Source organism: Talpa occidentalis, unplaced genomic scaffold (genome assembly GCF_014898055.3).
Source record: "Talpa occidentalis isolate TD23 unplaced genomic scaffold, MPIMG_talOcc4v2.1 talOcc4.8, whole genome shotgun sequence".
NCBI lineage: Eukaryota > Metazoa > Chordata > Mammalia > Eulipotyphla > Talpidae > Talpa > Talpa occidentalis.
This window is the reverse complement of record NW_023605194.1, coordinates 24,352,816-24,365,904: the sequence shown is the minus strand read 5'-3', so window position 1 is coordinate 24,365,904 and position 13,089 is coordinate 24,352,816. Positions and strand designations below refer to the sequence as shown.

Genomic DNA, 13,089 nt, shown 5'->3' with positions numbered 1-13,089 from the left:
TTACTCACAGGAGCTCACAAAACAAATGATTTAGATTCACATGGTCATTAAAGCTTTAGGTTGGATTGTTGGCTTTGACTTGTTGACATGAAGTTCCTTTCCTGTAATCGACCAGATACTCTGCAAGATACAGGGCCTAGAACACTAATAGCTCTGTTTCATTAAAATATCAGGGACTTCTGTTGTCCAGTTTTGTATTCTGTCTGCTTATTTTAAAGGGGGAACAAACTAAGAAATGGTCAGTTTCTTCAAGTTCAGTAGTTCAGTTCCATTTGAAAGAAAAAAAGTGGAAATACTTAAGAGCAAATATAATTAGTAAATTTGTATAAATGTCCCCAACACAGTAATTTAATGAGCAAACTACATTATGCAGAGTACATGATATGTTTCAAACCTAATATAATGATTTGATATTTGCAAAGAATACAAAAAAATGTTATTATTGCTTTCTTTCCTTCCCCTCTTATTTGAAAATGCAAAAATCTATTTAAGGAAAAAACATACTTGTTTACTATTCCACTACCCAAACTATTTTTCTCCCTATCATTTATTTTATTTTTTTTTTTGTATTACCTATTTTCTTTAATAATTTTTTTTTGGTTTGCTAGTATTTTGTTTTTGTTTTTTTTATTATTATATATTTTATTTTTATATTCCCCATACAATTGCAACCCCCTTATTTTGACCCCAATCCCTCCCCTCCCCGCCCCTCACCCCCCATAAAGTGTCTCTGGTTCATAGTTGTTTGTTGATTTTGATTTTTACTTTCTTGTAGTTATTCATTTTCCTGGTCCCTTATTTAAGTTTTCTGGATTCCTGCTATGAGTGAGACCATCCGGTATTTTTCTTTTTCTTTCTGGCTTATTTCGCTGAGCATGATCCCTTCCAGCGCCATCCATGTTGCTGCAAATTGCATGTGTTTATCTTTTTTGAATGCTGAGTAATATTCCATGGTGTATATGTACCACATCTTCTTGATCCAGTCATCTATTTTTGGGCATTTGGGTTGTTTCCAAAGCTTAGCTATTGTAAACAGTGCTGCTATAAACATAGGGGTGCAGGTGCTCTTTGGAATTGATGTTTCTGTGTCCTTTGGGCAAATACCTAGGAGTGGAATTGCTGGATCATATGGAAGCTCTATGTTTAGTAGGTCAAGAAATCTCCACACAGCTCTCCATAGTGGTTGGACCAGTTTGCACTCTCACCTTTGGTTTTCAATACTCAAAAAGAAGGACACCAAAATGGTATTTTGCTGAACTTTAAAATCCCTGACTTTTCAATATAAGATTTTAAATGGAAACACTAAGTCAGGGGTAACTAAACCGAAAGCCTGAGAGGGCCAACAGGTAACAAATGGAGACTTAAGCCAACTAGAATTCACACATCCTCACATGAGAACAACTGCTGTTCCACTCCCGCCCTTGCTGTTCCATGCAGGGATAGGGCCCAATAATGCTAGATAGTTGACCTTGATCAAAATACACACTGAGTAAGAGAATTTATAAAAACAAGTAATGAAAGAAAATGAAAATTTTCTACATCAGTTCTTAAGACTAAAAGGGATACTCTTATTCTTTTGAAAGATAATATATTAACATGAGAAATCTGTAAGTACAAAAGAGTATATAGTTAGTTAAAAGAAACTCTCCTTCCTACACCACTGCCCATGTCACAAGCCTTCTCATCTCTTCCATCTCCTCTAGAAATAGTTTTTACACATACAAATACTGCTCTGCACCCCACCTTTTTGATTTTAAGCTTCTGGCTGATACCACCATTTTTCAAATTCCCCACTGTTCTACGTGTTCAGGGGCACAGGAAGCTGCCATCTTCTTTTTTTTCATTCCTGAATCACTTACTGAAGAAGGGAGCAGCGAGAAGAAATCCTACCTCCTATAATTCATTGCTAGTAAGTTTCATTCTTTTTAATCTTTTAAAAGTTCCACTCTGTGAGAGACAATAACTAAGAAAAACAAGGGTTGATGTCAATTGCCATGAACACCATTCCACTGAAACCTTCATTTTGCCATGAACCATTGGTTATAGACACAGAATGCTCATCAGAGCTCATTTTCCAGAGGTCAGAATTCCAAGAAGATTATTATCCCTGGAATAGGAATGTCTTGAACTATTATTGTAATATGAAGTAAGGATTGCCCACTGCCCAAAAGATTGGAAACAGCAGCTGCTGGAATGCCGCCTACCACACTGGCCTCAAGAGCCACACTATTTTCCCTTTCTTTTGTCATTTCCACAAAATATCTTAAAAGACCAAGCAGCAGGAAAAATACAAATGTTTTTCAAAGAACAAAATCGCTAGGATATTCCAAAGACTCTGGGGAGGGTTAAACTGAGAATCCCCAAGGCAGACAGAGAGATGGGTAGGGCAGGAAGTCCTGGTGGGGAGGCAGGCAAGCTTGGAGCTGGTGGCTATAGAAAGGGGGGAAATGTCTATGAGGGCTACAGATTATCAAAGCCAAACAAACTCCCCAGGAAGCCCGAAAGTAGAAAAACTAAGAAGCCCACTGAGGAGATGCTGGAAGCTCAGTAGGGTAATCTTTCTGAGAAATGGATAAAGGCAACACAGACAGGCTACATTTTATACCAGAAGACCACAAATAGTTGAAAATCTGTATGATTCAGAACTGACTTTCTCTTATCAGTCAATGGTAGTAGAGGGGCATTGCATCAGTGCCTCAGTCACAATATATCCTTGCTGCTTTTTCTCTTGTAGCATTTATTCTTAATATTTTAAAGATACCCTAAATATTTCCTAAATTGAGGTTCTATAAATCACAGTGCTATATGAACTCACTCATAGAATTTCATCACAGCTTTCATTGCAAAATTACATGATTTTCACTCAATGAATCTTCATTTAATGAACTTTTGGATGGTATGATGTAAATTAAAAAACCCTTAATTATATTAATAGTGAGTTCAACTTTATAGTCATCAAAAGGGCTTGTAGATGTTCCAGTGCATAAGAACAGTGCGGGTTACAGGCTATTGGCAAAGTATGCTGGATCTTTCTGCTTGCCAGCCAAAGGCACAGCCAAGTGCCAATTGTATAAATGTAGTTTATAATGCATTCGGCTGATCAGATTTAAAAATATATAAGTCTAAAACTAATTTTCTTAACTCGGGGGAGTATTTCAAAACTTTTATATAAAGTAATCTTTAGTACTGCTTTTATATCACATTATCTCATTTGGTAATTTGTATCACATGGAGTCACCCCACCTTCATTAGCTGTATCTTCATTTACTTCTTAGTGGGAATTTTATATAGAAAGATATACACTTTGCATTTCCTCTACTCTATCCACATCCTGCTTCTAACCCTCTCTTCTTTCCCTCAGTGATCTCTTCCCCTTTCAAAGCTTTATTACCTTCTATAGGCTGAAGACTATAGAATTTTCCAGCCCCAATCACTCTGCATCTTAAAAAATGATCAAACGGGCATCTCAAATTTAATGTCCTGAAAAGAACTCCCAGGGTCTCCTCCAAATCCTCCATCTTTATTCCCCATCTCAGTAAAGAGCAATGATATCCACCCAGTCAAAACACACTGGACTCATCCTGGACTCTTCTTTTTGCTCAGAGCCAATCCATCAGGTTCTACATTCAAAATATATCTTGAGCTTGGCCACTTCACATCACTCCATAATCACCACCCTAAGCCTTATGTCTTGCCTGAACCACCAGAATGACCAGGTGACACTGATTCTACTCTTGCCCCAAAGTTGATTCTCTATTCAGTATCCAGAGCAATCATTTTAATGCACAAAGAAGATCACATCACGATTCTACTTAAACTTCTCCAACAGTAACCAATCACACTCAGAAAAATCGAAACTCCTTTTAATAAGAACTGGCTCCTACAGACTATTGACCTTACTCCATATCCCTCTTTCTCCCCAGTTCAAGAACTGGTTGCACTCCTGTCCCTCTGTCACACGAGGCACAGCCTACATCAAAGGCCTTTCCTTATGCTTGCTGTCCCTCTGCCTGACACTCCTCCTAGATTCTTTCACTCCGTTTGCAACTCTGCACAAAATCTCCCCTCTCTCACAAACACACATGCACACTCACACACACTTTCAAAAGAACCCCTCACTTTGTTTCCTTTTCTTGTGGCACTTATTACTACCTGACACTGTATCACCTACTGAAGTGTTTACTTCATAAGACACACACCATGTGTCTGCACAGGCCTAGTCTGAGAGCTGGAGATGCAGCAGTGAAGAAGCAAAGATTCCTGCCCTTGCGGAGCTCTCATTTTTTGTTAGTGAATCTAACTAGTCAATCTCATGACTCTAAGCCCCAGGACAACTCAGTCTGGCGATCACCAGCTTTCCAGTGCTGGAGCAGAGCTTTGGGACAAGATAGGAGGGAACACACTTTACCTGAAAGGGTCAAGTGTCCCACCCACTTTTGAAGCCATCTCCTTCTCTGAATGCTCCCACCACAGAGCTCTGCCTGCCATGTGGAACTCTGATGGTGGGAGTCAGCACTGCCACTGCAACCCTTTGGACATGGCTATCTAGACAGGCAGCCCTTCATGCCTGAGTTGGGTCCCTAACTCTGGCCCTGTCCTGTCCTGACTGTTCTTCCTGCTCCAACCTCCAGCAACCTGCAGGCTCCCAGGGGGCCATGCCACCAGAACTGATCTCACTCGACCAAGCCAGGAAGTCCACAAACAAGCCAGCTCTTCTCAACAAGGTAGCTGGAATCAAGATGCACAGTCACGTGCCTCTGTGGCTTACGATGGTCCTGCCCCTCGGCGGTGCACATAAAACCAACATCAACTAGCTTTATTCCTGGAGCAGTCTCATCTCAGCCCTGAGCATACTGGTGTTCAAGGATGTATTTGTACCTCTTTCAACTGACATTTCCCTGCTATGATGAGTAATTTAAATTTCTTTCAAAAAAGGAAGAACATTTGTTAACTGAAATTATCTAATTTTAAATAAAAATGGAGGTGATTGTGAAATGAAGTTAATTCATCTTTCAGGAAAATAGCAGCGGTAATGGAAGGGGAAAATAGAACACAAGTCTCTCAAAGACCCACTCGGGGTCGGGGGTGGTGTCTCAGAAAATAGGAATTTAAAAACATGTTTCCAACATTTTGTTCAGAATGCCCTGCCCTACATCTCAGGCCCTAATAGAATTACCTTATACTTGCCCAGTACTTCTCTTTCAACCATTCTCATATACACAATCTCTTTCAGCAGGGAAGATTCCTTTCTCTCTCCGGGGACAAACAATTCACCTAACATCCCACAGCAAAGGTGGCAGAACCAAGCAGGTACCAGAACCCAGATATGCATGGGCTCAATCCAGTGACCTTCTATAACTGAAAGGACAGTGTGATTCTCTGCAAATTGTATTCTATAGTCCATTGAAAATATTTCCCTTCACTACTGCACAAGGAAAAAAACACATATTCACCACTGGTTTAAGATGGAGGAAAGATGCATTGGTCCTGGAGCTCTGGGCAGAGAGACAGCTTCACAAACACTTCCAACAAATGCCAACACCTGTAACAGAAAAACATAAAACATTAGGGGTGAATTAGGCACCTATGGCTTCTCCCCAAAGGAGTTAACCAAACATCAATTGCCAGGCACACTGTTTAGGCTCAAAGCACCAATGTCCTCCTCTTCTGGGCCTACTATGTTCCTGCATTTACTTCCCTAAATAGAAGAAACTTCAATTCACCAGTTGAACTGGTCTCCCCCACTAGACTTATGAATTGTGAAAGAAGCTTTAGAGATCATCTATAACAGGGATCACAAGATTGAAAGTCCAACAGGTCAACCTAGCCTATAGAAGTATTACATTTATGTGTAGGGCATATTCAGAAAATTTAAATCAAAACCTAAAATCAAAGACATGAAAAGCCCAGACTTCTGACTCTTAAAAAAATATCAGACCTGTCAACATGTACCAACAATTTCATGTCTGCAGAACCCAAGAAACGTGGTGCAAGAAAATACTGTTTTCCAGAATGTTTCTGAGAAGATGGTAAAGAGATTTTCCCCTGTGCAAGACAAAAGAAGGTTCTGGCTCCACCTCGGGGCCTGGATGCCCACAACTGGACAAGCAGGAAATTCTGTGATAAAATGTTCCAGGATATCAGATATCTTCCCATCAAAATCACCAGGTGGAGTTCTTTTCTTCATGGGTAAGAAAGGAAAGAACCACCAGCTATGATTTAGGCTAAGGCAAAGTCCGGGGTGGGGGACAGAGGGGAGGAACATTCCCAAAAGATAGTCTTTTGGAAAGGAGGCATAATAAAGAAGAGAAGACCAGATATCTGATCATGGTTAGGGTTCAAGGTTCAAAGTCAGTATGAGGAAACACGGAGGCTGAAGTCACCTGAAGAGTGGGAAGAGCTTCCTTGGAGCTATAACCATTGGGCTGGTCCCCAAGTCTGGATGAAAATTAGAATCACCTGGAAAACTTAAAAAAAAAAAAAAGTTCCTGCGCTCCAGACCCATTAATTCAAAATCTCTGATTTGGAGACCCAGGAATTGTTCAAATGATTCCGACAGCCAGATGTCAACAGCCTTTTGCAAAAGCGTACCTTTCTCCCTGAGGCTTCACTAGCTCCAGAACAAATCTCCTTAAGGTCTTAACATCCTGCAGCAGGCAGTGTGCCAGGATCCAAGATATGGAGAGTTGCACATTCTTAGTATGTTTACCCCTCCCTACATCGCATTATGACAAACATCACTTAACTCCTTTTAAATAAATAAAAAAACATAAAACGCCAGCAGCCAGGCCACTGAGTAAGTAAAGGGGGCCTCCCTCTGCGCTCCAGTCCACTCCAGACTACGACATGACACCAGTGCCTCCAGATAAGCTACTGGAGCTGGACGGCCCCAGCAGCAGTCGGATCCCTTGCAAGCCTGCAGATTCACCCTGGCAGAACACAGGGCTCAGGAGCACCCAGTGGTGGCCTTCGAGGAATGGCTCCAGAGCAGACGGCACTTTGCTCAGGTCCTTACTGCCCACCAAAGAGCAGGGCACGGCAGATCAATGCAATGCCTAGAAACCTGTCAAGCCAGCTGAGCACTTCTCTTCCCAGATTTCCACTTTGTGGTCAAGTAATAGCCTGAGCAATCACCAGCCAAGAATGGCAAAGTAAATGCTGTGCACCACAAAGATGACAGATCTGATTAAGCTGGTTCCCTGAATGGACCAACCTAAAGAAATCTCCTCCCCAACGTCATCAGGTGACTTTCACATGGTCCAGCAACAGAGTAACCCACAGTAACTGAGGTCAGCCATCCTGACTGCAAGGCCTGGCATCAGTGCATAAGTATCCTCCACGTGAGCCAAACGCAAATTTGGGGGTCTCCCTGGTGGCGCAAGGGATTAAGACGCAACCTGTGAAGCTATCTGCAGCCACTGTAGCAAGAGTTCGCAGCAGACCTCTTCTGTCTCGCCCGCTGCTCCCCTCAGCAGTGTATTTCAGTCTGCTCTTCTGCTCTCCACTCTGTCTCTGGTGAATCCTCTCATTGCCCCCATCCCCCACACCTTTGGCCTGTACCCCAGTTCTTGTATGCATAAATAAATAAATCTTTAAAAAGAAACAAATGCAAATTTGGAAGAACCTGGGAAGGGCAGGAAGTCTATGAAAAGTTCAAGATACTAATGTGTCCCTTTTGGTGGCTCTTAACTTTTAGGAAATCCATTATTTCCAAGGACCATTATATCCTTACCTAAAACAAGACCTTTCTGTTACCCAATACCCCAAAAGAAAGTACAGATTTGTCCCAGGTCCTAGCACCTTTTCATTATTGCCTCTTCCATTTATATCCTCCTCTCTAGCCAATCCAAAGACTATCGAGTCCTGGATGCTGTGAATATTACCTCCCTTCCTGCCAAACATCAATCGAAGCAACTGAACAAATGAGTGCTTCTCATGTTACGTGTTCTCAGAGTGCAGTGCGTCTCTCCTTCACGGCATGAATCACTGACAGTTTGACATCAGTTTCCCACTCACTGATATGTGGGCAAGCACCCATGTCATCATTTTTGTTTTGCCTTTTACCTATTTTTCAAGTTTTGAGGAATCTTTTGTTTAGCTGACTACTGTATCCTAATACAGTGCTTTCAAATCCTCTAGGCTCCCTCAAAATATACTTTAAATTTGAGTTAAAAGAGGATCAATCATTCACCAACTACTCACTCTTGCTAGTAGGCTCTGAAATTTAGGGTGCCACTAATTAGTCCACTAATCTAGAGGACTATGAAAGAGCCTGTTCAGAAGGTTAGTACTGGCGACACACTTATCCAAATGGAATCCCCAAGGCCAAGATCACCTGCCTAGGCCAGAGCCAGCAGTTTACTAGGTGATAAGGGACGAAGAGGAGACCAGATGTACAATCCGAGGCTCCTAGTGGAATCTAACTAGGAACAGGCCCTCAGCTGATGCTCCAGTCTGCTGCTTTCTGCCTTAGAGCGCCAGTGACAGTGGGGCTTGGCTTCTGTCTCACAAGAATCTGATCATAACTCTAGCTATGAGTCATGGCATGGCACTGCTTCAAATTTCTGGGTCTGATCAGAACCCTTGGGTTCCTATAAACTTCTGGGTCCCTGGCTAAGCCCTGTTATTCTGGGTTCCCTCCTGCCCTGAGCTCTGCACTTTGTGTGCACCCTCACTCCACCTTATATTATAACCTTGATGCATCCCACCCATGCTACTCACCTAGCTCATGGCTGTCCCAACCACAGGCCTCCTTCCAGAGCCTGGCACACAGAGCCCGGCACACAGGAATGTCCACTGCAGGTAACTTGACCTTACCTATCTTCTCTCTGCTTCTCAGACTTAGCCCTCCTTGCTCTAAGTCCAAGACCCAACTTGTTTCCTGGGTTGATGGAAGAATGCCCTCCCCCACCCCCCCAAATTCCAACTTCTCCATTAACAAATCCAGACAGTCCAGGGTAGAAAATCCCTAGCTGGCCTTCTGGCTGGTCAACTAAAGCAGAAAACAAATCAGAACATTTATCTTTCTATTTCCTTTTTGTGCAGTGATTTTTAAAAATTCCACACTGCATTTATTTTATTTAAGATGACTTTCTAATATGCGCAAAATGAATTCCTTTTTTTGACATTGAAAATAATTTCCCTACTTCTCAGAACAAACCCCACTGCAGTCAGGCCCAGGGCCACATCCTGAGGACATGAATGCCACTGAAGCGTCCTTGAAGCTCAGTGCAGAGGTGGCACCTCTGGTCCCATTGCGAGTTGTCCCTCCACACCACTTGCAGAGGAAGGTGAATCTCTGAGCACTTTTAAAGCTCTCCTACCATCTCTGCAGATTCAGTGGGAGGGCGAATGAGTGTTTCCAAGTTCTCTGAATGACACAAAGCTTATAAAGCAGAATAAAATTAGTTGAAAAACAGCAAAATAATTTTTAGCTCCCCTTTAAAAAAACAGTGCACCTACTTTAAATGATTCACAGTGACATCATAGTTCTTCTTCCACTGGGTAAACATTTCTCCCTCCCAATGCTGGTGATTCCCTCTCTCCCACTCTGCTTCTAAGACAAGATACATCCACAAGACATTTCTGGTCCCCACCCCCAACCTAAGAAAATACTGACAAAACTTAGAGTCCCCCCCACCCAACATCCAGCCAGAGGCTGCTCTTCTCTGGAAGCTTTGCATTCACTATTCTCTCTGCCTGCAAAGCTCTCGCCCTGTCTCTTGCACTGGCTGGGGCCTTCTTACTACTGAGAGCTCAGGTCAACTGTCACCTCTTGACCAAAGCCAGCTCTGACTACCCAGTGTAACTCCCACCAGTGCAATCCACTTTCTTGGTAAAGCATTTTGCAATCTGTAATTATCTCATTTCACTGTGCTCCAGGGGACAGGAATCTTGTCTGATTGGTGCCTTGCTGAAACCCAGCACAATAGCTCCTTGCACAAAGCAAGTGCTCAGTAAATTGCTGTTGAGTGTCTGAAGGAAGACAGGAGGCAGGTCGGTGCGAATCAGGCTAAGAGTCCTTCAAAGATGCCCCATGGGCCTCCCCTGGTGGCGCAGCGGTTGAGTGCTGGGTTGCGAGGCTGCCCGCAGCCTCTGTAGCCACCGGCGAGGGCCCCACAAAAAAACAAACAAACAAACAAACAAAAAAAGATGCCCCATGACTTCCTCAGGCATGGCATCTGGAATGGTCTCTTGGTTTCCCTTGAATTGACAGTCTTAATCTTGTCACTCCTTAGATACTGGTTTTACCACTATATATCCCGTGCCCACTGCACAAATTCTCCTGGAGACCCAAGTGACATGTTTGGCTTCTCCTACCCTGCTCCATTCAGCCAGCCTCAGTTTGAAAAATTCAGATAGCCACAGGGGTATGTGACCTCAAGACCCTTACAGAACTGATCCAAGCCCACTCTCAGTTGTATTTCCAATACTCCAGCGTTCCACTTCACCCCTACAGCACCACAATCAGCTCAGCTGCATGGACCTACCTTCCTGGACTCTAAAACTTTGCTGGGCTCCTCTGCTGCTGTCTCTGTGCCTATTAGCACCCTCATCACCACTCAGGTTGGCCAGGTGTCCCTCCCATCTACCCATGATCATATTTGCCTCCCTTTGAGATTAGACATCATCTTTCTGTTCCCCCAGCCAACTGTCCCTTAGTGGGGGCTCAGTCTAACTCCTCCCTGTGACCCTTAGCCTGGCACACAGCAGGTGCTCAGTAAAGGTACCCTAAACAGAATTACCTTGCTTTCTTTTCTTTTTCATTTTTTTAAGACTTATTTTTATTTATTTACGCATACAAGAACTGGGGTATAACCTAGAGGTGCCAGGGGTGGGAGGGTTGTGGTGAGAGGATTCACCAGAGACAGAGCGGGAAACAGAACAGGCAGACTGACTGAAACAAACTGCTAAGGGGAGCAGTGGGTGAGACAGGAGAGGTCTGCTTTGCCATGTGGGTCACCTCCCTGGCTGGGGATCGAACTCATGGTGCAGTAGCTGTGGATTGCTTCATAGTGCTGACGTTTAAGCCCTTGTGCCACCAGGGAGGCCCCGATCTTGTTTTCTATTTTATAGCTCCCATGTCCTCAGTGACTCATTGAAGAACTTTAACAACCAGCCCACTTTAACAGAAAAGATTCTGTTTATTAAGCATATGTATTACAGCCAACTGAGAGAGAAAGCGGTCCTGGGGGAATAGCACTTGCACCAAGCAGGCCCAGGAATGAAGCAGTACTGAGGTGCTAGTTTTATCACCATCATCAAACTGAAGATCTGAGGCAGAAAGCTACTATACTAAAAGAATCGGTTCTGTGTTCAAGTTCGGACTTCGCCACACACCAGCAGAGTACAAGGTGCATTCACTGTCTGATCCCAAATCTCTTCCTCTAACATGAAAGGGCTTGCAGGACACCGATTACGAATCATGTGATTGCACTTACATGAGCTGTCCAGAACAGACAAGTCCCCAGGCAGAGAGAGGAAACAGATTGATGGTTGCCAGGGCCTGCGGGGAGGCAGGGAAGGAGGCAAGAATGCTGATGAGGATGGGCTTCTTTTGGGGTGCTGAAAATGTTCTGAATTAGATAAAGATGACAGTTGCATAACACTGAATATAGTGAAAAACGTGAACTTGTATGTGTAAAAATGGTGAAATTTATTTGAATTGTTGAAAAAAACGAATGGGTTACCAGGCTAGAATAGAGCTTGAAAAATTGGACTCAACAGGCCTCAATGGGCCATAGCAGGCCTACAGGATGCTCTTTAGACCTAAGCAGCTTTTAATAAATTTCACAAAAATTAAAAGCCAAAGATTATTTTCTGATTGTGGTAGTTATACAAATTGCATTGGATAAAATTGCACAGAAAGAACACATGTGTACACACACACACACACACACACACACACACACACACAATGCGACTATAAACTGGGAAAATCTGAAAAAGGCCCGTGCACCACAGTGCTCTCCACGTCCTGGCTTGGCAGATGCACTGCAGCTATTGCGCGAGATGTCAGCAGTGGGACAAGGACACACGCTCTCCCGTGACATTTATTTTTTGCAGCTTCCCGTGAATCTGTAATTATTTCTAAATTAAAAAATGTTCAGAAGCTAAGGATTTCACCTTCTAAGTATTCTGCATTTGTGGTTTCTTGTTAAAAACAGCAAGATCTGGTAACAACAGGGCTCAGGAGCAACAGTTGGAAGGAGCGGGGTAGCGGCTGCTCCCCCTCGTGTAGGCAAGGCTCTCAGATTCCCTCCCCAAACCAAGGCCGGTGTCAGTGGCCACTGATCAGTGCTTGCACTGTTTTTTCTCCTAACAAAGAGAAATATTTCCCTATCAAGTGCAGGAAAATGAAAGACCAAGAGGGTCTTATATTTCCAGAAAGGGAGACCACAACATTTTTGTGAAAGTGAAGGACATTCCTAGGAGTTTGATTTGCCCTCTCTCACCCTCATCCCAAGTTACCTGCCTGACATCTGAGGCATTTGAGGTTTGGACCCCAGGACTGTAGCTCTTTTGAGGACCAAATTTCTTACTCAAAGTCAGCAAATAAATTTTAAAACCAAACCACTGGCAAAGAACACAGCTTAACTACACAGTATCCTATTCTCCCCTAAATGTTTTGGTCTCACCTTTCCTGAGAACACAGGATCTTGCTCTCAGCCGCCAAAAGGGAAGGTTCCACCCCTTATGCAAGATCACATCCAGATAAATAAGCAGATTTCTTTTCTCCATTGAAATTGCAGTTCCGTTTACCAGGGGCGGGGGGGAAGACCCTCGGGGTATGCATTCCCCCACATTCCCATCACATTACCACCCTCCACCCCCAAGTACGTGCTTAGAATGCAAGTGTCCCTGAAAGGGGGTAGGGTCCAGTCACAACCCAGGTGAACTGCCCAGTGACTTCCGGTGCAGTTGGTTCATTCTGGCTGCACAGAAGCACCAACCACCAGGGTATCCAGACTCCTGGACTGAGGTCGTCCTCAGGTGACGCCCATGCAGGCTGCCCTGCACCAATTCACACGTGATGGCTTTAACCCAGTGATTTAGAAAATTGTGCCCTGTACTGGGCAGCCAGGCAGG

The 13,089-nt window shown here is 43.6% G+C and overlaps 1 protein-coding gene across 1 annotated transcript in view; it reads right to left on the bottom strand.

The window, feature by feature from the left end:
* The window catches only part of LOC119234212 (sorbin and SH3 domain-containing protein 1-like), a 182,942-nt gene that overhangs the window by 115,968 nt on the left and 53,885 nt on the right, over window positions 1-13,089 (bottom strand). The window contains 1 exon segment of the mRNA XM_054690406.1: window positions 5,454-5,542. The gene's annotated coding sequence lies outside the window, so the exon portion shown is untranslated.